Source organism: Panthera leo, chromosome C1, assembly GCF_018350215.1.
Source record: "Panthera leo isolate Ple1 chromosome C1, P.leo_Ple1_pat1.1, whole genome shotgun sequence".
NCBI lineage: Eukaryota > Metazoa > Chordata > Mammalia > Carnivora > Felidae > Panthera > Panthera leo.
Genome location: NC_056686.1, coordinates 171,504,177 through 171,531,911, shown reverse-complemented (window position 1 = coordinate 171,531,911; position 27,735 = coordinate 171,504,177). Strand labels below are relative to the sequence as shown.

The 27,735-nt window shown below is 32.3% G+C and overlaps 1 long non-coding RNA gene across 2 annotated transcripts in view; it reads right to left on the bottom strand.

The window, feature by feature from the left end:
• The window catches only part of LOC122228029, a 106,353-nt gene that overhangs the window by 17,302 nt on the left and 61,316 nt on the right, over window positions 1-27,735 (bottom strand). For both annotated transcript variants that reach the window (XR_006206362.1, XR_006206363.1), the window contains exons 2-3: window positions 2,394-2,562; window positions 842-981 (exon numbers count right to left, since the gene is read on the bottom strand). This is a non-coding gene — a long non-coding RNA (uncharacterized LOC122228029). The remainder of the gene's footprint in view (window positions 1-841; window positions 982-2,393; window positions 2,563-27,735) is intronic.

Below are 27,735 nucleotides of genomic sequence, written 5' to 3'. Positions count from 1 at the left end.
TTATCTGATTCTTAGATTCTGACAATCCTTTGCACTTAATCAAAACTTCCATTAAGTGTCTTATTTTGATAATTTAAGTGAACTCTAGAAACCAACTTCACTCTTCATTATATAACCAAATGAACTTTATCAAATCTTTGCCTCCTTTTTAATCATTGCTTTGCAACAAAGAACTACAATAGCATTCTTTTACAGCTATTTTTAATATTTCTACTACTGATATATAAGGACTGTGATTTATATTCCCCTTAAATTCACAACTTTCTCTCTAGTTTTATATTTCTCATTTCATAAAGTTTTAAAAATTATATTCTCAAATTAAATATGAATAATCAGAGCTTGTTTTATCCTTTGAGAACTTTCCCTTTGTGGATCATTTGAATTGATATCTTGTGGTTACATCCAACTAAGAATCACTCAGACATTTTCAGATACATCCTGTCATATTTATCTCCAAAGCACAAGCAAGAACAATAACCACTGACAGTTCTGAATGGGCCTGGAATTGTAACATAAACTTTACTTATGTTATCTTTTATGTTAATACTCACAAGGATCCTGTTGTATGCTATGATGGCATCCTCTGTTTCCCTTTTCTCTTTAAAAGTATACACAGTAAAACCTTGGTTTGCCAGCATAATTAGTTTTAGAAACGTGCTTGTAATCCAAAGTACTTATACATCAAAGTGAATTTCCCCATAAGAAATAATGGAAACTCAGAAGATTCACTCCACAACCCAAAAATATTCATATAAAAGTGATTACAATACTGTAATACAATACAAAATAGTAAGGGCAATACAAAATATAAAGAAAATTAAACAAATTAACTTGCACTTACCTTTGAAAAACTTGGTTAGTGTGAGGGAGACGAGAGAGGAGGGTTATTGTGTAGTATGACTTTCACTATCACTAATGGAATCAATGCTGTATATTGGCTCGAGGGAGTCTTTTTCTTTTTGTACAACTTTATCCAATGACCTAGAATGAAGCAAAACATTCCTAAGCTTACTCTTGTATGGAAAAGCAAATGACTGTCCATAGGTGCTTGGAAGTGACAAAAAATACACTAGTGCCAGTTGTGGGCACCTTCCAATGTTCTGAAAAATCACTGATTTCTGCCAAACCCCACAGCCTGAGACTAAGCATCTGAGCATGGGAGACGATCACCCACATCCCACAGTGAGAGAGACAGAGAGAGAAGAACCATTGGCTCAGTTGTGATCATGTAATACTTGGCATCGTATACTAGTTAAAATTTGTAAGCTCCATGTTAAAGACGCTCTGGACATGCATTTGCCTTTTTTAAAGGGAAAATCCATAATAATATGCCTGTCCCATAGCATTTGGTCAATAAGCATTTGCCAAACAAACAAATTAATGATTTGGAGAGGAAGATGTTATTGTTAAAAATGAAGAATCTGAGGCTAACCAAGTGTAGTAATTTGCCTGCCATCACATAGCTAACAAAAAGCAGATCTGGGAATCTATGAAGTCCATGTATATGTCTATTCTACATGAATCTCAATAACCAGCCCTTAGTCTTACCATCATAGAAGCATATGCAGATATAGACCTTTTTTAACTAATGGCTTATCTACTCAATTACCAAACTTCTTTCTTTCTTTTGTTTTTGCAATTATTTTTTCATCTTCATTTTTCCTTTTTATGTCAATTTATCCAGTAAAAACTTTGTCTCAATAATCAGGTAACTGATTTTTTTTGCATTATTTTTCTGACAATAGAGCCAAACACAAGCACTGGTCTTAATTTTCTAAAATATTTTTATTTTTTTTTATTACAACACAATTTTCACATAAAGTGTCATTATACAGAGGCTTCACATTGAATTCCATGTATGCTTAATGGTTTCCCTGAGATATGGTGAGGGGTAAGGCCTGGGAAGGCACAGCTACATCTACCAATTTAAACAGAATAGATCTGCTTCTGTCAGTTTTATATATTGGGTTTTCCTCTGTGTTTTAATTTGAAGGAAGTATTCTGATATTGTCAATAATACCAGTAGTAACAATAGCAAACATATTTCATCTTACTTAACTAAGTACTTAATAATTCAAATTTCAAGCCAAAGACTACAAATTAACATTCTTAATCTCAATTATACTCCTATTTTAAAACACTTTAATTTTGTCCTGGGTACTATCCTCTGGCCCATTGATAAACCACATTGTTATGGAGTTCCAATACCCTCAAAAATGAATAGTTATTATGAGCATAGTCAGGAGTTTGAAATGTCATAGAAGGTCTACATTTAAATCATATACATTCTTGAAATTTTAAGATCAGTAAATCTGAGCAGAGGTCATAAAAATCTACCACTTAGCATAGCTCAAAAGCAAGGATCCCAAGCAATTCAACTTCCCTCTACTCACCCAACTTATGTTTTTCCTGAACTGAGGGTTTGGATTGTGTTGTTTGGTGATAGATGATATTAAAATGGATTCTCCAAGTCCTTGGTGCTCTTTTATGCCAATATGTGAAACTCTGATAAACTTGAAGAGTTATTTCGATTGTCCCCCAGCCTCCGCTTCCTTCTTTGTCCTTTGAAAAACAATATCGAGAGGGGTTAATATTCAGATTTTCTATAGGTGATGATAGTTGTTTATGTTGTTTGTTAATAATTAAAAAGTCTCCTTAAGAGTCTTTGGTTTGAATTTATTTCCTTTACTGGGCATGAATTATTTAGGTTGTCATTAAAGTGTGATATTTTTCAATTCAGTAGTCAATATCCAATTTAAGTAAAGAAAGCAATTGCCAGTAAATTATAATCTTTTTTCATTAAGATAAAAGCATGTCTGGTCTTGTGTTTCCATGTTTTTATTAAATTATTTTATAATATCAGGGTAGAAGAGAAGCTTATTAACTGAAGTGTTAATCACTTAAAATAATACTGGGGAAATTGTGCCACCTTGAGTTTCCCACTATTTTGGGATAAAATGCTCACAATTAGAAGCTTTCCTCCTGTGACTAGATCAAGGTATACAAAAATCATTGTTCTTAAGGTCATTTATCAGTGTTAAGACCTTTTCCAAATATACATTAGAAATTTCTAAGAAAAATATTTATTTTACCTTTCCTCACTTCTTCAGGAATCCCCTCAAAGATAAAGTATTTGAGGACACATTCTGACAGGAGAGTGCAGGCAGACTATTCTTATTATTGAATTAATTTGTCTCAATCCTCTTAGTTATTGAGAATCTAATGTGAACATTTTTTTAGTCTTCTAACAAATAACATGAAGAAAAAAAAACACATTGATCTTGAAACTGTGACTGTTTCAGAGCAAAGAGCTGTGGTACAAATCCTGCCTCTTGGATCTAGTGAGAGGTTCTATAAATTGCTATGTATGTAATATATCAACTTAAAGCTAGTTATTAATAAATATTAAAATGCTTTCAGGAGGCCAAGTCATGACTTGAACCCAAATGAAGGGAAATAGTACCATTATTTTTCCCAACTAGACTAGGCCACATGGATAATTCCACCAGATACACTTGGCTTTATCCAATAAATTATGGATAGAATGGCTGAAAAATATTTTTCACAATTACTTGGAGTTTAAGCTTGACCTGCAGGACTTCATACATTTTTGGTGTCATTCTTACATCATCGATCTCTCCTTTTTATTCATACCTGTTTCATTCTCTTTTGTGAGAATCCTTAATTTTGGAGTTCTCTGGATTTTAGTCCTTGGTCTCTTCATTTCTCTGTCTGTTCTCAAATCTTTGGTAGTATCATCCAGTCACAACACTTTAAATAACATCCCTTTGTTCATGATGCCCAAATTACTATCTGTTCTCCAGATCCTCTTCCCATATACACTAGACTTTTATAACCAAATGACTAGTTGACTTGCCCACTTAGATGATTACTAGACATGTCCTATTGAGGGAAATTTCTGTCTCATAGCCCAGTAGCACATCACATTTTATAGTTTTCCTTTACTTATGATCCTTTCCTTTATCTAGAAAGGTCTTTGCACACATTTGTGTTTATTATCTACCAAAGTGTCCTTTAATTAAAATGTTAATTTCACCCTCTCTTCAGTGCTTTTTCTGCAAGAGTAAGCAAAAGAAACCTTACCTGTTCTGAACTTCTTAGTCTTGTCTTTAGCATCCCTACAAATAGAATTCTCCCTACATTTGGGGGATAAACCTCTCATCTTGGAATATGAGGTTTTGTTTTGATATGAACAATTTATAAATACTATCATGTTTATTTCAATTTGAGAAGAGGTAAATCAAACGTTATGATAAAAATATTTACATCTACAATTTAAGGATGATTTTCATTAGAACATGAGCTATTAAAAAACAACACTTAAGCTGGCATATAAAGCTTGCTCACATGAACATACAGTACGGTAGATGATGCTGGCTTCAATTTGCATCTTTAAGCAAAATAAAGCAGTTTCAATAATAATTACAACCCACTTTCCTGTGTGGGTTTTTGGAACAAATAAGCTAATTGTACATATAATAAACTTTGATATAGTAAATTTGGGGAAGGAAGATCAAGGAAAAGTTTCATTGCCTAGATTGGCTAGAGTAGGTTTGGAGACGAAACAAAGGAAAAACAGCAAAAGTGGAGAAAATTTTTTAAAGATTCCTTTTTGTCACAGGCTGGAAACTGCTATATTTAGACAACACTGAACATTCAAAGCGGTTTCCGCTAGAACAACAATACCATGCTTTTGATATTCAAGGCTGACTAATCACAGCAAGTGTACAAAGGGAAATTACAAAACAAGTATGTAGGAGCATATTCTCACCCTTCTTAAAAGTTAAAATCTGGTAATTGCAATTTTTATTGTATTTTTTAATTTTGACCTAATTATAAATTCACAATAAATTGCAAAAAAAATCTGCAGGGTGATCCCATCTACCCTCCCCACCCCCACCATATTATCGTCTGATATAACTCTAACGCAATACCAAAACTGGAAAGTTAACATTGGTATAAACCATAGAGATTGGTATAAACCATAGAGATTCAGATTTCACAACTTTTACGTGCACTGATTTGTATACATGCATCTTTGTGTGTGTAGCTTTATGTGAGTTTATTATTTTATCACAGGTGCAGTTTCACTTCACCACTACCACTGTCAAGATTCTTAACTGCACCATCATCACAAGACTCCCTGTGCTAGGTTTTTATATCCATATCCTACCCTCCCTTTAATCCCTAACTTCTGCAATAACTAATTTGTTCTCCTTCTTTATAATTATTTCACAAATTTTAGACAAGTGAAATCATGCCTCAGTATAATTTCCTCAAGATTCTTTGAAGTTGTTATGTGTATGTATATAGTTCATTCTTTTTAATAGCTTAGTAGTATTTTGTTATAGATGCACACAGTTTGTTTAACCATACCCATTGAAGGATATTTGGGCATTTACAGTTTGGGGTTATTACAAATCAAGCTTTTATGAATATTAGTGTACAACTTTTTTGTGTAAAAATAGATCTTTATTTATCTGATGCCCAATAGTGCAATTGCTGGGTCATTTGGTAAGTCCATTTTTAGTTCTAATCCATTTTCTAGGAATCCGTACTTACATGAAACTTCTGGAAAAATAGAAAATTTTAGGAATCTAGGGCAAGGTGAATATTCAATACCAAAAGAAAGATCAAATAAAAGGAAAAAATATATATAAATTATACCTCATCACAATTAAAAATCTGGGGGAAGATATTTGATAATAACATGTCTGATCAAGAACTTGCATATAAAATATTTAAAAAATTCTTTAATCAGCATTAAAAATATTTTCTTAACTCCTTGAACTACACAAGAGCTTTAATTGTAGGAGGAATGAGAGAAGAAGCCTAGAGTTTCTCCAGACAGTACGGAATATGAAAAGCACATGATACCATATTACCATAGCATGGGCTACCCTCTACTGAGTTTATGAGTGAACTTACCCATTTCCTTATTAGGCTGTGATCTGAATGAAGACATAAAAGTCTTTGAAAACTCAGCAAATAAAGCAAAGTAGAGTGGAAACAGAATAGATGCAGAATAAATAAACATTAAATTTATTGTCCTTTATTTTGTGCAAGACATAGTGAAAAGCATCAGTGGAGAACAAGTTTATTTCTTTGAGTTTTACGTTATGAAAAAGAAAGTATACATATATTGGAACTAAAAATGGGCCAATGGTAAAAGAGGTATTATCATAGGGTTATGAGACCATTTGTATGCCCTCTAGTTCTAGTCTGTAGGAAACTTATGCCTTTTTCCCTAAGGAAGCTACCTACATACCACAAACTAGGACACAGACTACTTATGACAATGAAATACCTAAACAGAAATATTAAAGGGAGAATTGAAAAAGAGAATCTGGTTTCAGAGATGCATAATGGATTAGACATAAAAACATGAGGCCAGAGTCAGCTTATAGAGAAGCTGCAAAGATCTAAAGGCAGATTAGATCAAGATAGGAGAAACATTTCAAGAAATTTAGAGATATTATAGTAAAGATCATGAGCAACAAAAGTCAATCATCAAGACTAAAGAGAATGACATAGAAAAGTTTTAGATAATTAGTATTGTCTAAATACCCATTTTAATCACATATTTATGTGTGTTGGTAATTTATGGCACTATCAAGTAATTTTTGTGAAACTTTTCATGGGTCTTTTAAACATTATGTTGTAATCAAAGTTCTCTGGCAGATAGTGAGGAGGGGAGAGAGTTGGCAGAAGGGAATATATTTTATATCACGCAAACCATTATATAGGTGGACAGCCAAATAATATTCTTCTACATAAGGCCAGAACTATAAGGAAATTAATGATTTTTAAGCCATTATGTAAATCATCTTACTAAAATAAAATTACTAACACAAATAACTAACAGAGACCAGAACAGCATGAACTAAGACTCTTACTGAAACTTACAAATGGTATGTTTTATTCATCTGTGTATTTACTCCCACAAATTTATCTTGCCAAAGTGACTTTATGTTTTAAATATTTTATTACCCAGTTTCCACTAAATTTCATTAGAGTATGCTTACTGTGTAGGTAAGTTCTCTACTTCCCTTTGACTAATTCCTTGAGTTCTAAAAACATACCATAAAAGTCATAAAATTTCTCACCATATTAAAATAATCCTAGCAAATATTCCTCAATCATATTTCCACTCTTAGCTTTTTATGAGAATTTGTAGGAGAGTAAAAAATATCACACAGTGGTACAGATATCAGTTTTCTCCCACTCGATGACTTTTTGTGTATTCATCTATAATTTATTTAAAGAATTTCATTCTGGCATAGAAATGATTCATCTGTTCTCTTCTTAGCAGTGGCTGAAGATACTCAATAAAAGTAACAAATTGAGGTTATTTTCCAAATAATGAATTTTAAAATGTTGTAAATAAATCTATAACAGAGATAATACTATTCATTTGATGGTAGTTTATCTAATTCTTCATAAATGTGCTTATACTTCACAATTATTTCACATTTGATATTGACTCACTCAATAATAAATCACTGAATGATTAAATCTTTCCAAAACACTATTGAGGACACTTAGAAAGATAAGTCAATATTTGGTTTAGGGGGCTTGAAATAAATAAAATCCTTATGTTTAATAAAATACTATTTAATATTTAGAAAATAATAGATTACTTTTGAATGTATTTTGAAATAAAACATCACAGTTGTCCCTGAAAGGAGGATTGAATCTGTATCCACAGCTGCTACATATATAAAATGTTCAGTTCTTACCAAAATGTTCTAAGATATGAAAAGAAATAGAAAGTGTGACCCATATGCAAGTAAAAACCACTCAACAGAACCTCAGATGTTGTACTTTGTAAGCAAGAACTTTAAGATAGCTCTTATAACAATGTTCAAAGAACAAAAGAACACCATGCTTAAAAAACTCAAGGAAGGTATGTTGGCACTGATCCAACAAATACAGAATATCAATAAATAGACAGAAATTATTAAAAGGACAAGATTGAAGAGCACACCTATCAAAATGAAAATTTATGATGGGGACTTAATAATAGATTTAGCTATTCTAACAGAATAGCTGTTAGAAGAAAGAATCAATGAACTCAAAGATAGTCGATAGTGATCATTCAACCTGAAAAGCATAGAAGGGAAAAATGAAAAAACATAAATAAATAACACAGCTTCTGAGAAATGTGTGACACAATTAAGTAAACCAAAATGTTAAATAATCCTTCACAAATGAAATGAAATAGATATTGGGGCACTTGGGTAGCTCAGCCGGTTAGGTGTCCAACTTCGGCTCAGGTCATGATCTCATGGTTCATGAGTTTGAGCACCTTGTCAGGCTCTGTGCTGACAGCTCAGAGCCTGGAGCCTGATTCAGATTCTGTGTCTCCCCCTCTCTCTGCCACTCCATGCTCACACTCAGTCTCTCTCTCTCAAAAATAAATAAACATTTAAAAATTAAAATGACGTAGATATAATCCCAGATCAATAAAATCTAAGACCCAACTTAAGAAGGAAAGAATATTCTTGAGGCTAAAAGCAAGTGATACCAGACAATAAGTCAATTCCATTTGAAAATACATGGAATACTTGTAGTGGGTTGTTTCCCACTTGTAAATATGACCGAGCACAAAAAGTCTTGTAAATATGACAGAGCACAAAAATAAAAAAAAATAAAAAATAAAAAGAGAGAAGGCAATGGTATGATATTGGAGAGAAACTCACTTGGGATTCCTGAGAAATCAGTACCACTTTGGCATGTTAAAGGGAGACTCGGGAGATAACACAAGCAGAGTTATTGACATTGACACAATGAACACTATATATTTCAACAATACTGGGGCCCCCACTCAAATGACCTCATAAGCAACCACAAGATGGAGACTAAGGCCATGAACATAAATGAAATGGAGAAGAAAAAAGGAATATTCTCCTATGAACTCAAAAATACTAAGCAAGGAAGATTTTAACAGACTCTAAGGTCATATGCAAGCTGATGAATCAAGTGGAAGAATCTAGGTTGATATTATTAATATGACACTATTTGTACACTCTGGAAAAACTCATGGAAGTTTTGGTGTTTAAGTTTACTATTTAGCTATTCTTGTGTAACAAACCATACAAATGCTTATACATTCAAACCACAATTTATATAGCTGACAATTCCGTGGTTTGATTGTGCAGTTTTCTGTCTCAACCTATTTAAATGACCTCTGCTATGCTCTCTCATTACTTTGTAGACAGCTTGTATTTTGGCTAGTGCCGGATGACTTTACATGTACGTTTGGTGTTTGGCTGGATGACTGTTTTATGAGGCACCTCAGTTCTCTTCTAATTGGCATTTCTTCAGCTGTCATGCTAGCTCTCAGTGTTTAACCTGATGATTTCTGGTTTCTGAGAGTGGCAAGAAAAACCAAAGTTTAATGTACAAGCATTTGTCAATCACATTTTGTAATTTCTCATTAATCACACTGCTGTAAAAATTTGAGTTTGCTTACCACATATTTTGATGTTGTTTTGCCATGCAAACTATGATTGGCAGACAGTAGCAAGGATGCTGCCTCTGTGTATTTTAGAATTGCATTATCTCAGATTCCACATGGATATAATATCATAATCTGTATTTTAAAAAGATTTTGTACATTAGGGTTTGTGAAGAACTATTTAAACTTACTGAAGGGAAAAGTGCTTTTCTACTTAAAGCTCTTTGATTTGCAGTTAATATAAGTACTAATTGTTATAACTTGTATTTTATAAGAAAAGATACAAATGTGTAAGACACAAAGTGAGAAAAATTTAGTAGCATAAAATTTTACAACATGATCATTAAACATTTACAATTGTAAAATATAATATGTTTATTTTTAAAAGCATATTTAGTATTTAATATATATTAATATTGGGTTAATTAACATAATGTTCAAAATATATAATCATAAACATACTCTCTAGAGCTATTTCATTTATATTATAAACTTTAAAAGCATTAACTGATTTATCAAGTTAAGCACATTCAATTGCTGAAGTATTTCTCTATTATTTTTCTTGATTACTTAGCCATGTTTCCAGAGCAATTTTTTGTTACCCCTCACATAAACTATTTTGATTATGCCTATCCAGTGTTTCCATATCTTGACTCAACTTCAATACAATAATTCTAGTGCCCTTCTCAATCTCCAAACAGTCTCTGAATGATGGCATGGTTTTACATTCCTCTAACTGTCTAGCCTCCAAAATTTATAACCCTTATTCAGACAGCTTCCTTGGGCATCAACATCACATCCCACTGCATTTTTCGCATTTTTAGTCAAAGTCAAATAATTCATTATCAAATCTACTCTCCCCCACCCCTGCTCATAGATCTGCTAGCAATAAATTCTTTTGGTTTTCACTTGGATAAAAGTCTTTTATTCTTTCATTTGTCCAGATATTTTTGTGCAGTGTAGAATTCTGGCTTGAGAGTTATTTTTTTCTCCATATTTTGAAGAAGTCACTCCATTGTCTTCTGGTTTGCACGGTTTCAAAATGCAAGCCTGTTTACTATCTATGCTTCCTTGTATGTGATGGATCTTTTTGTCTGAACACCTTCGATATTTTCCCTATATCTTTGATTTGCAGTAGTTTAAATATGAAATCTCTAGGTGTGGAGTGTGCGTGTGTGTATGTGTTATCCATCTTGTTTGGAGTCCACTATGATTCTTAGATCTGAAATCTGAATTTTTTGGAAGATTTTTAGCCATTATGTCTTTAAATATTTATTCTTTTCCTAATTTCCTTTGTCTTTTCTTCTGAGATTGCAATCATGTACATATTTTGAATGCTGTCTTCTATTTTTTCCTTATAATTCTGTTTCTCTCGGTAGTTTAGCATAATTTCTAATGACCTATTTTTAAGTTTCCTGAGTCCCCTCAACTATGGTGAATCCACTCATGAGCTTTCAAAAAAAAATCATGTTTGTTACCATAGCTTCCATTTTTAGCATTTCTATTTGATTTTTATTATTTCAGTTACATTCTGAAATTCTCTATCATGCATATTTTCTATTTTTCCTACTAAAGAATGTAATGTATATGTCACACATTACGTACATTATACAATGTATTAGTTATTTAAAATTTTTTGTATTGTAATTCCAGCATCTGGATTCATCTCTGAGTCTGGTTTTACTGCTTGCTTTGTCTCTTGAAAGTGTGATGACTTTTTTTTTTTTTTTGGTCTGTTTCTTATAATTTTATTTGAGTGCTGGTCACAAAAGTTTGGACGTACAATAGCAGAGACTGAGGCTTAAAGCATTCATTCCTGGAAAAGGGTATACATTTTTTTCCTGCTTGATGGATATTGTGGGAATTTAGTCAATATAATGCAGAGGTAAGATTTTGTTTTGTTTTGTTTTGCTCTAGTTACTTCCAATGCATCACTGGCATAAAATTCTTTTAGAGTTATCTTGTACAGTTAGGTGTAAAAAATACATATTTTTTTAATTTAGTGTTCCTGCTTCACCTTTTTCTTAAGTCTTCCATTTACACCTTTATCCCAGAGTGGATCTCTGTTTATGCTTGTGACCCTCTCTACGGGTCAGAGTGCTATTGCTTGTGAATCTTCTTGATAACTTATTGGTGAGACATAGCTGGATTTTCTGTTGTCCATTTTAATGCTCCATTTTATTCAGGCTCTGTTTCCCTGTCCAAATAATTATCCAAGGTCAAATTCAAATGCAAAATCTTTCCATGAAGAACTTTTATTCTGTCTTCAATAGAATATCTGTTTTTCCTTTCCTGAATCCCATAGAACATGATTTATTCATTCCGTTTGATTTTCACATTTTATTCTGTGATACATATACATAAATTTTATCTATGGGTTATTAAAATTTTAAGTCTTTAAATGTTCTTTTAAAACTTTTAAATTATCAGAGCACCTGGGTGGCTCAGGGTTAAGGTTAAGCATCAGACTTCTGCTCAGGTCATGATCTCGCAGTTTGTGAGTTCAAGCCCCACCTCGGGTTTTGTGCTGACAGTTCGGAGCCTGGAGGCTACCTCGGATTCTGTGTTTCCCTCTCTTTCTGTCCCCCTCACCCCAACTTCTGTCTCTCCTTCTCTCGCTCTATCAAAAATAAATAAACATTAAAAAATTAATTAAAAAAAACTTTTAAATTCCTTAAGTACACAGAGCATATTTTATAATAAAAACTCAAAGATTAAAACCACCCTTTGATATAACCCAATGTGTAATGTATATTTGAAGGTTAGGCATGTAGAGCTCAGTATCAACAGTTTAAAGCTTAAAATGATCATTCAAAAATCAACATTTTATGTCCAACAATAAAAATATTAGATGGAAGAGGTATAAAGATTGAATCATACACTTCCCTCCTAAGTATTGGCTTTATGTTGTAGGCTAATGATTTCATTACATTAAAACTTCTGAGTCATTCAAGGTAAGAAAAGGATCTAATTTTTTAAAAGGTATAGCCCCACAAAGTTTTGCTGATTCTGCAATGCTAACATATTTTGTTTCTTTACAGTACATCCTAGCCAATGGAAAAGAAAGGTGATAAAGTGGGCTATTGGATTGATATTGAAGGCACGTTGGAACTCCCATAATGGTACAAGTTGAGCACTTTCATTATGGCCTACTGCCAGGATTCCACATAATATATTAGAAATTGGGTCTACTCTCTCAGCTCCTTTCCATTAGCATTCATATGCTATTCCATTATTCATCATATAAAAAACTTCATTTTTAATCGACAGTGAAGGAATCTTTGGAATATACGAAAACTGCTTAGCCTTCTTTCACAATCAACTTTACTAAATCTGTGTTATCACACTAGGTACATCCTCTTTGCTTTTAGATGCTATGATGGTTTGAAAAATACTAATATGCTTTCTGTTTATGGAAATCGATAGAGAAGTTACCAAGTTTAGATCATTTTTACTATCAAAACATGAGATGGTTATAAAATAAGAACCAAAATGTTTAAAGTAGTCAGCTAATTTATAGAACATTTTTTCATTTATTTTTTGTGACAGTAAATGTATTCCTGGGAGAGGAAATGAATGGTTCCAAAAGAAGATTGGTATACATACTTACTGTGATAATAGATGAACTAATTCCTGTTTTCTATAAAGATACATGATATACCATCTTTTGAGTAAATTAATCAAGGAAATCATTTGAAGAATTACAAAATAAGCGGTAAATTGTACATAAATTATATTTATATATAACTTCTAATCTAAATGAAAGTAAATGAAGTGATTTATTTCTAATAAGTTATTGATATGAAAACCCAAACTCTCTATTTTCCTGAAGAAATGCACACACATGTGCACACAATTTCTTTTCCTTTTATCACTATGAAAATATTTATTATAATTACTGAAGTTGTCTCACATGAAGAGGTATCACCACTGTATAACAATGACAAACATCATTTTAATGTTATTACATACATATATACCCTTATTTTTAATGTTCCCTGTACTGTTCATCTGGATATATGCTTCACAAATTATTCTTGCCTGTTGCTTTCAGTTCAAGATTGATATGTAAATTATTCTAACTTTTTAGATAATCTAAAATGTCTCTATCATGCTTCTTTTCAGGGATCCACATCAGGAAGATTAGATGACATCAGTATCAGTGACGATGCAGTAGTGAATGTGAGTTTTTCTATACATGAAGCAGCAGGTGGTGAAATATATAATCGGCTCTTTTGTAGTTATTATTCCTTGGCATTTTTGCCCTGATGAAATGGTCCAACTAATTTATAAATAGGCAGTTTGCCACTCAGACAGATGGCCCTGACTGCAGCCCAGAGACAGTGTATAGTCCAAAAATGTCGATGTTGACAGGATTTTCAGATATAAAAAATCAAATGTCTGTCAGTCTCTTAAGGTGTGTCATCACTAATCCACTATTTATTGGATTATGTTCTAATGCAAGTTTTTTTCATTCCCGTAAGGAGTGATTATGAAAAGAAGTATTTTAGTGAAAAATTCAGAGTTGGTTTTCCTGTTCCAAACAAAAAAGCAATATTTTATCTTAAAAGTGTAATAAACTCAAACATAATATGTAATTCTATTCCATGACTTATATACCATTTGGCCAAATCTGACTATGACACCCAAATGAATAGGTTTATTGCCTTAAAAATAAAAACTGCATCATACCCTCTATAGTTATTTGTTCTGATTTTATATTTTATGAGTGTAAAATTTAGCAAGCTAAATTAGATTACTTTTTAGTAATATTGCTTTTGATATACAATAAATCCTAAGTGTAATACACTTTAAAATAAGTATAGTTTTTCTTAGTTATTTGTGACATATATAATAGAACCAGAGGTTTACAACAGTAAACATCAACAGAACTACTAAATTTACTTTCTGATCAATCTTTAGTTGAGACTAAAGCATATATATCACACACTGATATTATTATCAAACAGTATTTATAGTAAGTCATATTTATTTAAATGTCTAACTATGTTACTGGTACATATAGGCACTGACCTATATCGACCATGTTGATATGAAAGGGTTCCACTTTGCTAAAAAACAAAACAAATTACTGTTTTGATGTTTGACATGGGTAATAGCATTGGGCACAAAACTGTCTTCTCAAAGGATTAAAAAAAAACTTTTTGCCATGTGACATTGTACTGAATTTAGAGACAATCGCTGTTTTATGCTACAGAGAATAAGTTATTCTATCTAAATATCATCTCATCTAAGTTCCAGACTCACCTGCAAAGCCATTTGGGACTTAAATAATGAGAACTGAATACTGGCAAATTTTGAAGTCACATGGGAGGGCTATTAGCATTTACAGACTTGTATCTTTAGAACAATCACATCAACATGCAGCAGTTATAAATCAAGACTCCATTTAAGTAACCACAATCTGCAGTCTTCTCCAAGAAGCCAAACTGCCAATCTGAGCAAGCTTGAGGCTCTTTAGCAAAAGCTGCTAATATAAAGATAGATGGCTAGTTGGTTAATGATCCACAGATACTTCCACATCATTGCTGTGTGCTGAACCGAGTGTGAGAGGAAAACGATAAAAGAAATCTTATTCTTTACAAGTTCAATATAAGAGGGGTGCCTGGGTGGCTCAGTCAGTTAAGCATCCAGCTCTTGATTGGGGGTCAGGTCATGATCTCACAGTTTGTGAGTTGGAGCCCGCATGGGGCTCTGCACTGACAGCTTGGATTCTCTCTCTCCCCCTCTCTCTCGGCTCCTCCCCCCACATTCTATCTCTCTCACTCTCAAAATAAATAAATAAACTTAAAAAAAAAGAAGTTCAATATATACTTTGTGAGACAAAGCACATATCAAATTAAAGCTATAACCAGACTCAAACAAGTAAAAGAGAAATAATATGAAGAGTTTCATAAGAGATATATCAAAATAATAGGTTCATTAATACTAAGGTTTATAAAGGAAAATTCAGGGGTGCCTGGGTGGCTCAGTTAGTTGAGCGTTTGACTTCAGCTCAGGAACCATGGTGTGGGTTCCAGCCCCATGTCTGGCTTTGTGGAGCCTGCTTCAGATTCTCTGTCTCCTTCTCTCTCTGCCCCTCGTCTGCACATTTTCTCTCTCTCTCAAAAATAAACATTAAAAAATAAAAATAAAAGGGGAAATTCAAATATCTGACCAAAAAAAAAAAAAAAAGGACATTAAGAGCTAAAGTTTAGAATTAGAAGTTTCCAAGCAGTTATTTAAGATTGATAAAATTCTTAGTTGCAAAAATAAAATCTCTGAAAATGTCCTTGACATTTCCTCTTCATTTGTCATAATATCATGTTACCATTACTTTTTCTATTATAAAATGTTTCAGGGTATAATTATGTAACTTAAATGTATCTATTAATTAAGATTGCAAAAAGCCTGCAAATCCTACCAAAAAATGCAAGATCAAGAAGGAACCATGCAATAGGAAGTGGGAAAAAAAGTAGCCTCAGAGAACAATCTTCTGGATGAAATTACCATGCAGTGGTGGATCTCAGAAAACAGCCAACCATCATGAAATATATGTACTAAATGAAATTTGCATTATCTGGGCTGGAAAGGTACACACCTTCTTTGCATCAGTTGCTTTTGGAAGTGAGGTGAATAAGGCTGTGCCAGTGCTTCACAGACTTGATAAGATTTGAATTATTACAGAAAACAAGGTTACACGAGAACGTAGACAAACCATATTTGCAAAAATCAGTAAAAGCTGATAATTGACGCTTTGCTTTGTAAAACCAATCATGATGTTCTGTGATACTCCTTTCCCAACCTGGGATACTGTACTAAATAACTGATTCAGAAAAGTCCAAGGAATTCAGTAAAAGGTAATGATAAAAGGAACCAGAACAGCATAATGACAAGATTCAATAAAAAAAAAAAGTGAGCTAAAGAACATCAAAGAGTATTAACAGCTAAAGAGTATTTACCAAGGGAAATACATTTATCCATCATATGAATATTATGATCAAATGTTTCTTATAAATTAAAAATAATCAATGGAATTATAGTTCCATATTTGTTGGTGGGTACCAGATTCACTTTATTGCATAAAGAACTTTAAAAAACAAAAACAAAAAACAAACAAACAAAAACACTTGATGTATTACTAAAACAATAACAGATAAACTATAAAACAACAACAAAAACAAGTGCAATTTGGAAGCAAACCCCCCTTCCTATTTGAAGGCATTAGGGAACAACCAAGAAAGTGAAGAGTTGGGAAGACAAATCAATTAACAAAAGAGGATCAGGTTGAAATGTGCTGGATCTTTTCATGGCTTTCCTCTCCTTCCCCCCCAGACATTGTTCCCTTTTATGAGGTATAACATAAAATATATTAGGGCTTTAATCAGTCTCCCTGCACCAGGGGGAAAAAATGGACCAGAAAGTAACAGTGTATGCATCATTATCATCTCTCCTCTCCTCTCCTCTCCCAGGATAAGTTGTCTGTGATTCCTTATGTTATTTGGGGCTAAGACTCTTCTTTGCTTGTTTCTTTCTTTGTTTTTTAAATCCCACATTGATCAAAACTATTAATTCATGTCTCCTATCCCTAGGTTTTTGTTTTATTTTACTTTCATATTCACTTTGTAAGATTTTTCTCACAATTCACTTTCTAAATTGCATATTAGAATGGCATTTGATGTTTTGACCCTAAAGAATAAAAACAAAACAAAGCAAAACAAAACAAAACAAAACAAAACAAAACAAAACAAAACAATGAAATTATCAGAAAAACAGGAGTGGGACTTGGGCCTAGGCCAAGATTTATCTTCCAGGAATCCTCAATACATCCCTTCAATCACTCTTGACTGGTACTGTGGTCTCCACTGATATTTATCTTTCTTCTCAAAGGAATGTCCCAGACAATGTAGGAGAAAATAAGACTTTTGATTACACGGACATTGGAAGAGTAGGAACAGGAATCCAGGCAGGCCTTAACAACTTTTCTATGGTGAAGGCTGCTCTATTTTCCCAAATCTGCACCACCATTGAGGCCTTCTCTAGTCTCTTACTCCACCTCTAACATCTCACATGAGGGCTTAGTATGTCTGTGGCAAAATATCTGCAAGAGGGTGATATTGCCCCAGAATATATAAATGAATTCTTCAAGTCAATTTACAAAATACAGCACAGTAGGAAAATCGGCAAATAGATGTAAAAAAGTGCTCAGAAGAAAAAGATACCTAAATATGCATCTGAACAGGTGGTCAATATCATTAGTCAGAATGAAAATACAAATTTGAGGTAACACTATATATACCTGCCAGATGGCTAAAATGAGAAGATAAGTGTATTCATCAAAAGACATGTACAAAACACTCATAGAAAATTTATTTGTCATATCCAAAAAATGGAAACTGAATGACCTTCAACATTAGAATGTCTAAATAAAATGCAGTATAATCATATAATACATTACTAAGTAGAAATTATACAATATTTAGCAAAATTAATCTATGGCATTTGAAGTTAGAATAGTGGTTACTTTTGGTTTATGAGGGAATGGAGGTACAAAGCAGACTTTTTTTGGTGCTAGTAATAGATATCTAAATGATAAAGGTGCTTCTATACAACTTATGAACATTCCTCAAGCTATAAACTTCAGATTAGTTTACTTTACAGAACGTCTATTCTGCTTCAATAAAATTTTATAGAAAATGTTTAATAGATTATCATCTTATATATAAAAGGTCACAAACAGAAATGAAATTTCAGAAAATAATTGCTAAATAAATAGAAAAAGATGAATAGAAATATATAGAAAAAGATGAATAGACATCCAGAAATAAACCTACACATATACATTTAATTGATCTTTGACAAGGGCACTAAGAAAACACAATAGAGAAAGGATAGGCTCTTCAAAAATGTTTGGAAACTGGATAAACACATGGAAAACCATGAAATTGGATTCCTTCTTATACTATACACAAAACTAACTTAAAATGTATTAAAGACTTAAGTGTAAAACTTAAAACTGTAACACTCCTAATAGAAAGCATAGAAGAACATCTGTTGACATTGGTCTTGACAATGATTTCTTGGATATAGCACCAAAAAGAAGAAACAAAAGCAAAAATAAACAAGTGGAAATACATAAAACTAAAAAGTCTCTGCACATCAAAAGAAACAGTCAATAGAATCAAAAGGTAGCCTATGGAATGGGAGAAAATGTTTGTAAACCATAAGCTGATAAGGGGTTAATTTCCAAACTATATAGGGCAATCCTACAACTCAGTAGCCAAAAAGTAACCCAACTAAACAATGGTCAAAGGACCCAAATTGACATTTCTCTAAAGAACACATACAAATAGCCAACAGGCACGTGAAAAAAAATGCTCAACACCACTAATCATCAGGGAAATAAATACAAATCAAAACTGCAATGATACATCATTGATATGGCTATTGGGCTATGGAAACAACCTAAGTGGTATTCATCAAACAGTTAAAGAAGATGTGATATACGTATATATATGTATATATACATATATTGATTATTCAGACTTGAGAAAGAAAAAAAATCCTGCCATTTGCTACAACATGGATCAACATAAGTCAAACAGAGAAAAACAAATACTATATAATACCCTTTACATGTGGAAACTAAAAATGTCGAACTTATAAAAGCCAAAAATAGAATGGTGTGGCTAGGGGGTGAAGAACTTGGGTAGATATTGTTTAAGGGTACTGACTTATAACTAGCAGATAAGTAAGTCCTGGATATCTAATGAATACCATGCAGAGTATACACAACAATACTGCATAATAAAATTCAAAGTTGCTAAGAAATGAGATCTTAAGTACTCTCCACTACGAAAAGAAAAGATAATAATGTGACATTAAGAGTATTAGCTAACACTACAGTGGCATTATATATTGAAATATATAAATGTATTAATTTATATATTATACACCTTAAATTTACAGTGTTATATGGCAATTATATCTCAATAAAATAAAATGATGACTATTACCAAACAAACAAACAAAAAAACCCAAAAATCCAAAACATTACAAGTATAGGCAAGGATGTGGAGAAAAGGACAATTTGGACATTGTTGGTGGGAATGTAATGGTGCAGCAGCTATTTAAAAAGTATGGATTTTCTTCAAAAAGTTAAAAATAGGACAACCATATGATCAAGCAATCCGACTTCTAGACATATATCCAAAGAATTAAAAGCAGGGTATCAAAGACATATCTGCATTCCCATGTTCATGGTAATATGATTCATAAAAGCCAAGATATGGAAGCAACACAACTGTCCATCAATGAATGAATAAAGAAAATGTAGTATTTACATATAACTGAACACCATTCAGCCTTTAAAAAGAGGAAAATTCTGCCTTTTGTCATAACATGAATAAACCTAGAAGACATTATACTAAGGGAGAGAAGTCAATCATATCTCAGTGTTTCTTTTAAGGAAAAAAACTCATGCACTTACAAAAAAAATGATCTTTAAGCTATATTTTAATCGATAAAAAGTAAATAAAAGATGGTGTATATATCATACCACTATTTATATGTCAAAATATGAAAAATTATATATATATATGGTTAAACCTTTTGAAAAAAAGACACAGAAAAAAGTTAATGGGTTTTACAGACAAGGACAGAGGGAGATAATTTTTTGCTGCATTCTGGTTTCATAATAATCTTAAATCATAAAAATATATTACCATCTGAAAAAACAAATATTTTTAAAATAACATAAACTCAAATATTAAGATTAATCATCTCTTGATGATGAGGCTTTGAAATTTCAATTTTGAGATTTTTATTGTGGTTCTGTGTTTTCATAATGTGAAATACTTCACTATACTCCACTTAAAAGAAATAAAGTCAATAATTGTTAAAGTTGACCTCTTAAAAGACTCTCAAATTTGAAATTCCAAGTTTAGACCAAGAATTTAATTTCTATATACTATGTACGCTCAAGTTGCATAATCCTAAACTGGCAACTGTATACAGTATCTCTCTATGTATGAATTCTTACTATCTTCTCTCCCCTGATGCCCATAGGTCCTCTATGCTTTCTTGCATTATTTCAAGCCAAAGCATTCTTTTTTAACCTCCCTTCAACTAAAACTATCAAATCCTGTATCTTGGATTTGACACTTCAAAACTGTGTCAATTTTTTTTTTCTATCTAAACTTCGAAACTTGGTGTAACAGTTTTCTCCTAATTCTAAAATAGTAAGAATCAATGCAATTCAGAAAATCAAGGTTGGGACATGCTTCTGGATGGATATATCACTTATTTCAAATCACCCTATTTAGACTGCTACTGTTACCTGCACTGACACTTACATTAATTTCCAGAAGAATGCTCAAGCAACCATGAGGAAGAAATTTGCAACTAGAATTTAACTATTTTTCTCTTTGTTTAAAATCTTTTAAAAATTCTCCTAATCAAGAAAGGAAAACTTTCGCAGTGTGAGGTCCAGTTTTGCATTAAGGAATTGAGGCAATTTAATAGTTTAATTCAAACAGTGACATAAAAATGTTGATGGACAGCCAAGCACATAATAGTATATTAACTTAGATGTGTTGATAGACAGTGGAAGTATTTTAATACTTTTAACACTTAATTTTACTGTAATTAATGATGACTTCTTTTGTGTTGCTTTTGAATGTTTTAATTTCTTCATTTATGCCACTCAAATTCTTGTATTCAAAATTGTGTCAAAAACACAAAAAGATTGATTACCACCAGCGGATAATCAGTGCCTTCCTGTTTCAATGTGAATTTTGAGAACATGATTTAGAATTTATCTGAAATCTCTACCAGCAAAGTGCCACTATCAAAGTAAAGCTGTCTGCTTGCAACATGGTTCTGATTCTGAAAACTCTCCAACAAAATTGTCATTGAATGGTAAAGAAGTCAATTAACCAAAGTTCCTGTAATTCTGAATATGGTTAGATACGTTCCACAACTCCGATAGGAAAAAGAATCCCTGGGCTATTTATATGTACTCTTAGGTGTTATTCAATTAGTTTAGTATACCACATTATGCCTTGCTCAAAATTTGTATAAGTTTCTGGTGATTTTGTGGATATGACCTCATTCATATTTTCAGCAGTGAAGAAATACTGATTAAAATTTCTCGTTCACGCTGAGACATCGCTAGCAAAAGTTACACATACTTCATACATATCTCCTGCTCCTATCACATTATGTATGTGGAACGCTCCTAACATTCTAAAGTAAGTCATTTCTAATGGTACATGTATCCTGCTGCCAATGCAGTAGTATTGAGATTCTATTGCCTGTGTCATTTACCTTTTAATAAAGCCATTCTCAGAACTGATATTCCCTTACTCTTTTTCTTTCTCACAAAGATAATGTTTGGAAAAATTGTATCTTGTCTGAGTTATTACCTTTACAATCATGTACAAAAAAAGAGAGGGCTTTTGATTTTGAAACTAAGACTGTCATATTTCTTTAAGTTTTTATTTAAATTCCAGTTAGTTAACATACAGTGTAATAATAGTTACAAGTGTACAGTATAATTATTCAACAGTCCCATACAGCACTGGGTGCTCATCATAAGTGCCCTCCTGAATCCCCATCATCTATTTAATTCATTCCCCCCATCCTACCCCCCTCTGATAACCATCAGTTTTAAAACTGTTATATCCTAACTTTCAATAAAGTTATGAGGAGTTTAAAATAAACTGTATTTAAATTGTTTTTTTTTAATGTTTTTGTTATTTTTTTTTTTTTTTTGAGAGAGAGAGAGAGAAGAAGACAGAGTATGAGCGGGGGAGGGGCAGAGAGAGAAGAAGACACAGAATCTGAAGCAGGCTCCAGGCTCTGAGCTATCAGCACAGAGCCTGACACAGGCTGGAACTCTTGAATCACAAGATCATGACCTGAGCCGAAGTCGGTCGCTTAACCAACTGAGCCACCCAGGTGCCCCTTAAATTGTTTTCTTTTAAGCTTATTTGTTTATTTTGAGAGAGAGGGAGAGGGAGAATCCCAAACAGCCTTCACACTGTCAGCACGGAGCCCAACATGATCATAACCTGAGCTGAAATCAAGATTTGGTTGCTTCTGGAGACTGCTTTCAATTCTGTCTTCCTCTCTCTGCCCCTCCCCTGCTCGCTCTTTGTCTCTCAAAAATAAACATTTAAAAAAATTTTAAGAGTCAGAGGCTTAACCAACTGAGCCACCCAGGTACCCCTAAATTGCTTTTTTTCAATATGGGTTCACATTTTCTCTGAAAAAAAGGAAATGAAAATAACACATTTCAAATATTTGTCAGAGGTAGGCGTTTTAAAATGATCCTTTTTAAAAAAAAAGTTTATTTATTTATTTTGAGAGAGAGAGTGTGGAAGAGGCGCAGAGAGAGAGAGAGAGAGAGAGAGAGAGAGAGAGGGAGAGAGAGAATTCCAAGCAGGCTCTGAGCTGTCAGCGCAGAGCCTAACCTCATGATCTGTGAAATCATGACCTGAGCCAAAATCAAGAGTCACACACTTGACTGAGCCACCCAGATGCCCCTATCATGATTCTTTAATAAGGTCAATAGTACTATATTTGACTTAATGTAACATCATGTTAAAAATAACACTAAATGTGGGTATATATTCAGTTTAAGTCCTTGTCAACATTGGTTATGTTTTCATAATCAAGGAACTATAACTCAGGTTTTTAAGATAAATCTACAATATATATGATAATATCCTAATGCATTAGGTGAAAGCAGAACCCTTCAAATATATCTAGAGAAGTTATAAGAGCTTTAAAATATATTTAAACAGCAATTTATTACATTTCAGTAGGTATTGTAGTCAAGGATTTCAACATAACATATTTGACAAGTATTATGAGGGTTAATGTTATTTAACTATTATCCTTAAGCATATACCATTGTATTATTTTAAAATATAGCTAAATGTATGCAAACAGACACATATATGTACAGCGCATTACACTCATACACAAACCCCAAAGTATCATTAGTTTTACTGAAAAAACTGATTCATTTGTTTTCATGTATTAAGACACTGTTTAATAATATTTTCACCATAACATAATGACTAAAATATACATTTTAGAGAATTTAAATAACAACCTGAGATACAAGAAATGATGTTGAAAAAATAAACTAAAAGTTTTTGAGCCTAACTAAATGATGACATTTTTTTAAAAAGAGTAATAATTTGGAAATAAAATTCTAGCTGATCTCAAAATGAAAGAGTAGGGTTAAAGGGAAAATATATTCTAAAGTTTGATTGGCATTATACATAATGACAAAGTATAAGTATACGCACACATTCGTATTATTAAAAACCCATTAAAGTCTTGGAAAAATGACTTAGTCAACATAAAAGATCAGTCAAAATAGAGTCTACTACCTCAATTGTAAAATACAGTCAGTGATGCCCACTGAAAGAATAATCATGGTTAACACTAGAATGTTCCACTAAGCACTATACTTATCAGTGGTCGGTAGGTTTTATGTGAAACACATATGAAAATTACATACATTGATTATTATATAAGCCATTATCTATGACTGAGATAAGAAAGTTTATTTCTATAAAAACTGAGTTGAATGTTTTGGAAAGACTAAAAGTTTTCTCATTCATTTTTTTAATGGTTTCAAATAAAGTTTGGTCAAGGGTATACAGTAAAATTGTAAATATACAAATTATTCTAAAACTGGGATTGCTTCAAACATATATTCAGGTTTTAACTGAATTGGGGGAAATATAATTAAAACTTGTAGATAATATATTTTTGATATTTTTATGGAAAGCAAACAAAGCAAATTACGATCAAGGCCAGGTCAGTACCTGAACCAAAGTTAAAATATTCATGAATAATACATTATTTTCCAATTTCTCCAAAAACAGACATTACATGTGATGTAAATATTACATTTCTATGATTTTCTAGTTTAAATCACTTTTAAATTAACTAACAAACCATATCATGTTTAATAAGAGGGCTTTTATTATAATAATACTCATTGCAGAAAAGAATGTAAATGGTTCCTGAATATTTGTATGATTGCTAATGGCAAACACACAGGTGGAATATATATGGAAATCAATTTACTAATATATACTCAGAAGGTTTATTTGGTTGTGACCTTTGTTTTAATGTCTATCCTTCTCAGAATATATTCCTAGGAAAATATGAAATTTAGATAAAATCCCATGAGTAAAAAAATAAAATATAAAAATTAAAAACAACTCCATAATTTAGGAAATTAACTAAACTATATTTGGTAAAATATGATGACACCAAATTAAATCTATTTATTAAAATACACATGGCATATCCCAATTAATTTAAAAAGAAAAACACAAGAAAGAATTGAATGTATACCAGGAGTTGGCAATGTATACCGTTTTCTGTAAAGGGTGAGATAGTAAATATTTTATGCTTTGTGGGCCATAAAGTGTATTTTACAATTACATTTCTGCTGCTGTATGGTAAAAGTAGCCAAAAATGATACATAAACGAATGGTATAGCTGTGTTCCAATAAAACTTATATTAACAGAAAAAAGCAGTAACTTTTGGCCTCAGTCCATTTAGCCTCTGATAAAGACTACTATTTATACTATAAAAAATTCATAGAATAAATACCAAATATTAATTATGGTATATGTGACTGCTCTGAGCTGTGAAGTTAGTATTGATTGTGTAAACATTTTATTGATATGTAACACATATTTTAAGATGTGCACTTATCATAAGTACTCAGCTTAATAAAGTTGCAAAACGAATATTTCTAACCATTACCCAAATTAAAAAACAGGATGGATTAATATTTGTTTCTATATATTTGTAGAACTTTCTAAAATTCATATACTATACACATATTGCATATGCATGATGCAATATAAAATATGAAAAATAAATATGCCTTAAAATATCTTTACTGAATTACATAATGTTTCTTTTTTTAATGTTTATTTACTTATTTTGAGAGAGAGAGAGAGAGAGAGAGCATGCACACAAGCGGGATAGGAGCAGAGAGAGAGGGAGAGAGAGAATCTCAGGCAGGCTCAGTGCTGTCAGCACAGACAGAGCCCAATGCGGGCTCAAACCCACAAACCATGAAATCATGATCTGAGCCAAAATCAAGATTCAGAGGCTTGACCGACTAGGCCACCCAGGTGCCCCTACATCATATTTCTATTATTCATTCCCTCAACCTTCTTTTTAAGACTGGAAAATATTAACAGCAAAATTGGTTCAGAAGATGTATTAGTAAAATAGTTTTAGTATCCTAAGATGAATTTGCATGAACACAAAATCAAATAATTTCTCTACATGTGAAACTCTCCTAATTGACTACATACTAACCTGCCCATATTAAACCCATCTTTCTATCTTCTGTAATGACAATAATTTCACGTCTATTTCCTGTGATTTTTTTTAATGGCTTCTCGGAAAACTTAAATTAACACTAACTCTTATTCCTCTTGAATATTCAAGATCTCTTGCAACTGGGTCTTTCTCATCGGCTTTTAAACATGATTATCTTCTGAATTAAAAAATATATATTGATCTTTATCAGACTCTTAATCCCAACCTACCTTATGGATATCACAATTTACTTCTTGTTTCCTATTAAAACAAGTTGTCTCAAAAAGGTATAGCTTACTAATTCACTAATTCAGATTTGGAAAATGGGCTATTCTCTATTTTTAGAGCTGACTTCTAATTTTTGACTCTGAGTCCCTAGTCTGTCTAATGACAGATAACTGCTTTAAGTTAAATTTAGTCCAATCCAGTGATTAATGAATCAATTTGAGATGTATAAATTAGTCACTGCCTAGTAAAATTTTTCCATTTTTTCTCTCTTCTTTAGGTTCCAGGTTTTAGATTCAGAAGTGAGGGAAAAGGGTGGGAAGGAAAGTCATGAACCCGTGCAGACAGCAGCACAGCGTCTGGAAATGTTTGGCCCATGTTATATACACTGCAATCCACAATCCATGTCACTCTCTTCCAAATAAGAAAAGGCTCTGAGGCAATCTGGAGAGTGTCAGAGTCCCATGCAGACCTCTGGACTAGGTCATCTCACAGATGTGTGTACCATTCTCTCCCTACCCCCTAACCCTGCTATAAAACCTTTGACCTAGAAGATCTCCTCAGTCAATGAAGAACTAAGGATCTTCTCAATTGCTCTCCTGGCACTGGAGCCCTTTTATGCTTAAGTATATCATGCCAATATCTCTCTGTAGTCCCTACATCTCTTGATGTGCTATGTACATAACACTTACCATTTTCTAACTGTAACCTGAAAAATGGTGGTGCTCATGGAGTTCCTTATTTTTTTTTTAATGTATCTTAAACACTGGAAAGCAGGTGTGTGAAAAAAAATCAAATTGACTCTCTGTTTATCTTTTCTTAAAATGGTGTTCTGCTTCCCCCAGCCAGAAAGTAGTAATAGGGGTAAAAATGAAATCCATTTTCTGGCTAAACATAAGATACCCACTCTCCCCATCTATCTCATAATTTATTAACAACTGACGCTACATCTCAAAAGTCAACATGTTAACATCTTTATTTTCTTTTTTTTTAGCAACTATACACCCCGCCCCATGCAAATGGTGAACATATGTCTTGTACTCTGCATGGATATTGGTTGCAGAAATAAAGGCAATTTAAGGCACATTTCTAAAGTGCCATGTCACCTCATTTATCTACTCCATATTTCTGTTTGTTTTCTTTATCACTCACATCTTATTAACTTTAACGCAGCCATTGCTCTGTTATATGACTGCAACAAAATGACATGAAATACAGTGCATACATTTCAGTGCCCTAAATATATTTCACTTGAACTTTTATCACTGTCTCTGTATTTTTCAACTTTTATTATGGAAAATTTCCAACATATAGGAAGATATAGTAGTATAATAAATCTTCATGCCTTTATTACCCAGTTTCAACAATTTCCAACTCATGGCCAATCTTGTTTCATATATATCTTCACATGCTATCTTTCTCCACTGTCTTATTTTAAAACAAATTACAGCCATAATATTTTATCAGTAAATATATTCAAGGTATATCTAAAACATAAAAAATCCTTTTATATATATAATTACAAAATTTTCTGATTATCTCATACATTCTTAAATTTTTTTGAATCAGAATCCAAAAAGGGACATAATTTTCAATTTGTTGATTTATCTCTTACGTCTTTATTAATCTATAAGTTCTCTTTTCTTATCTTTTTTAT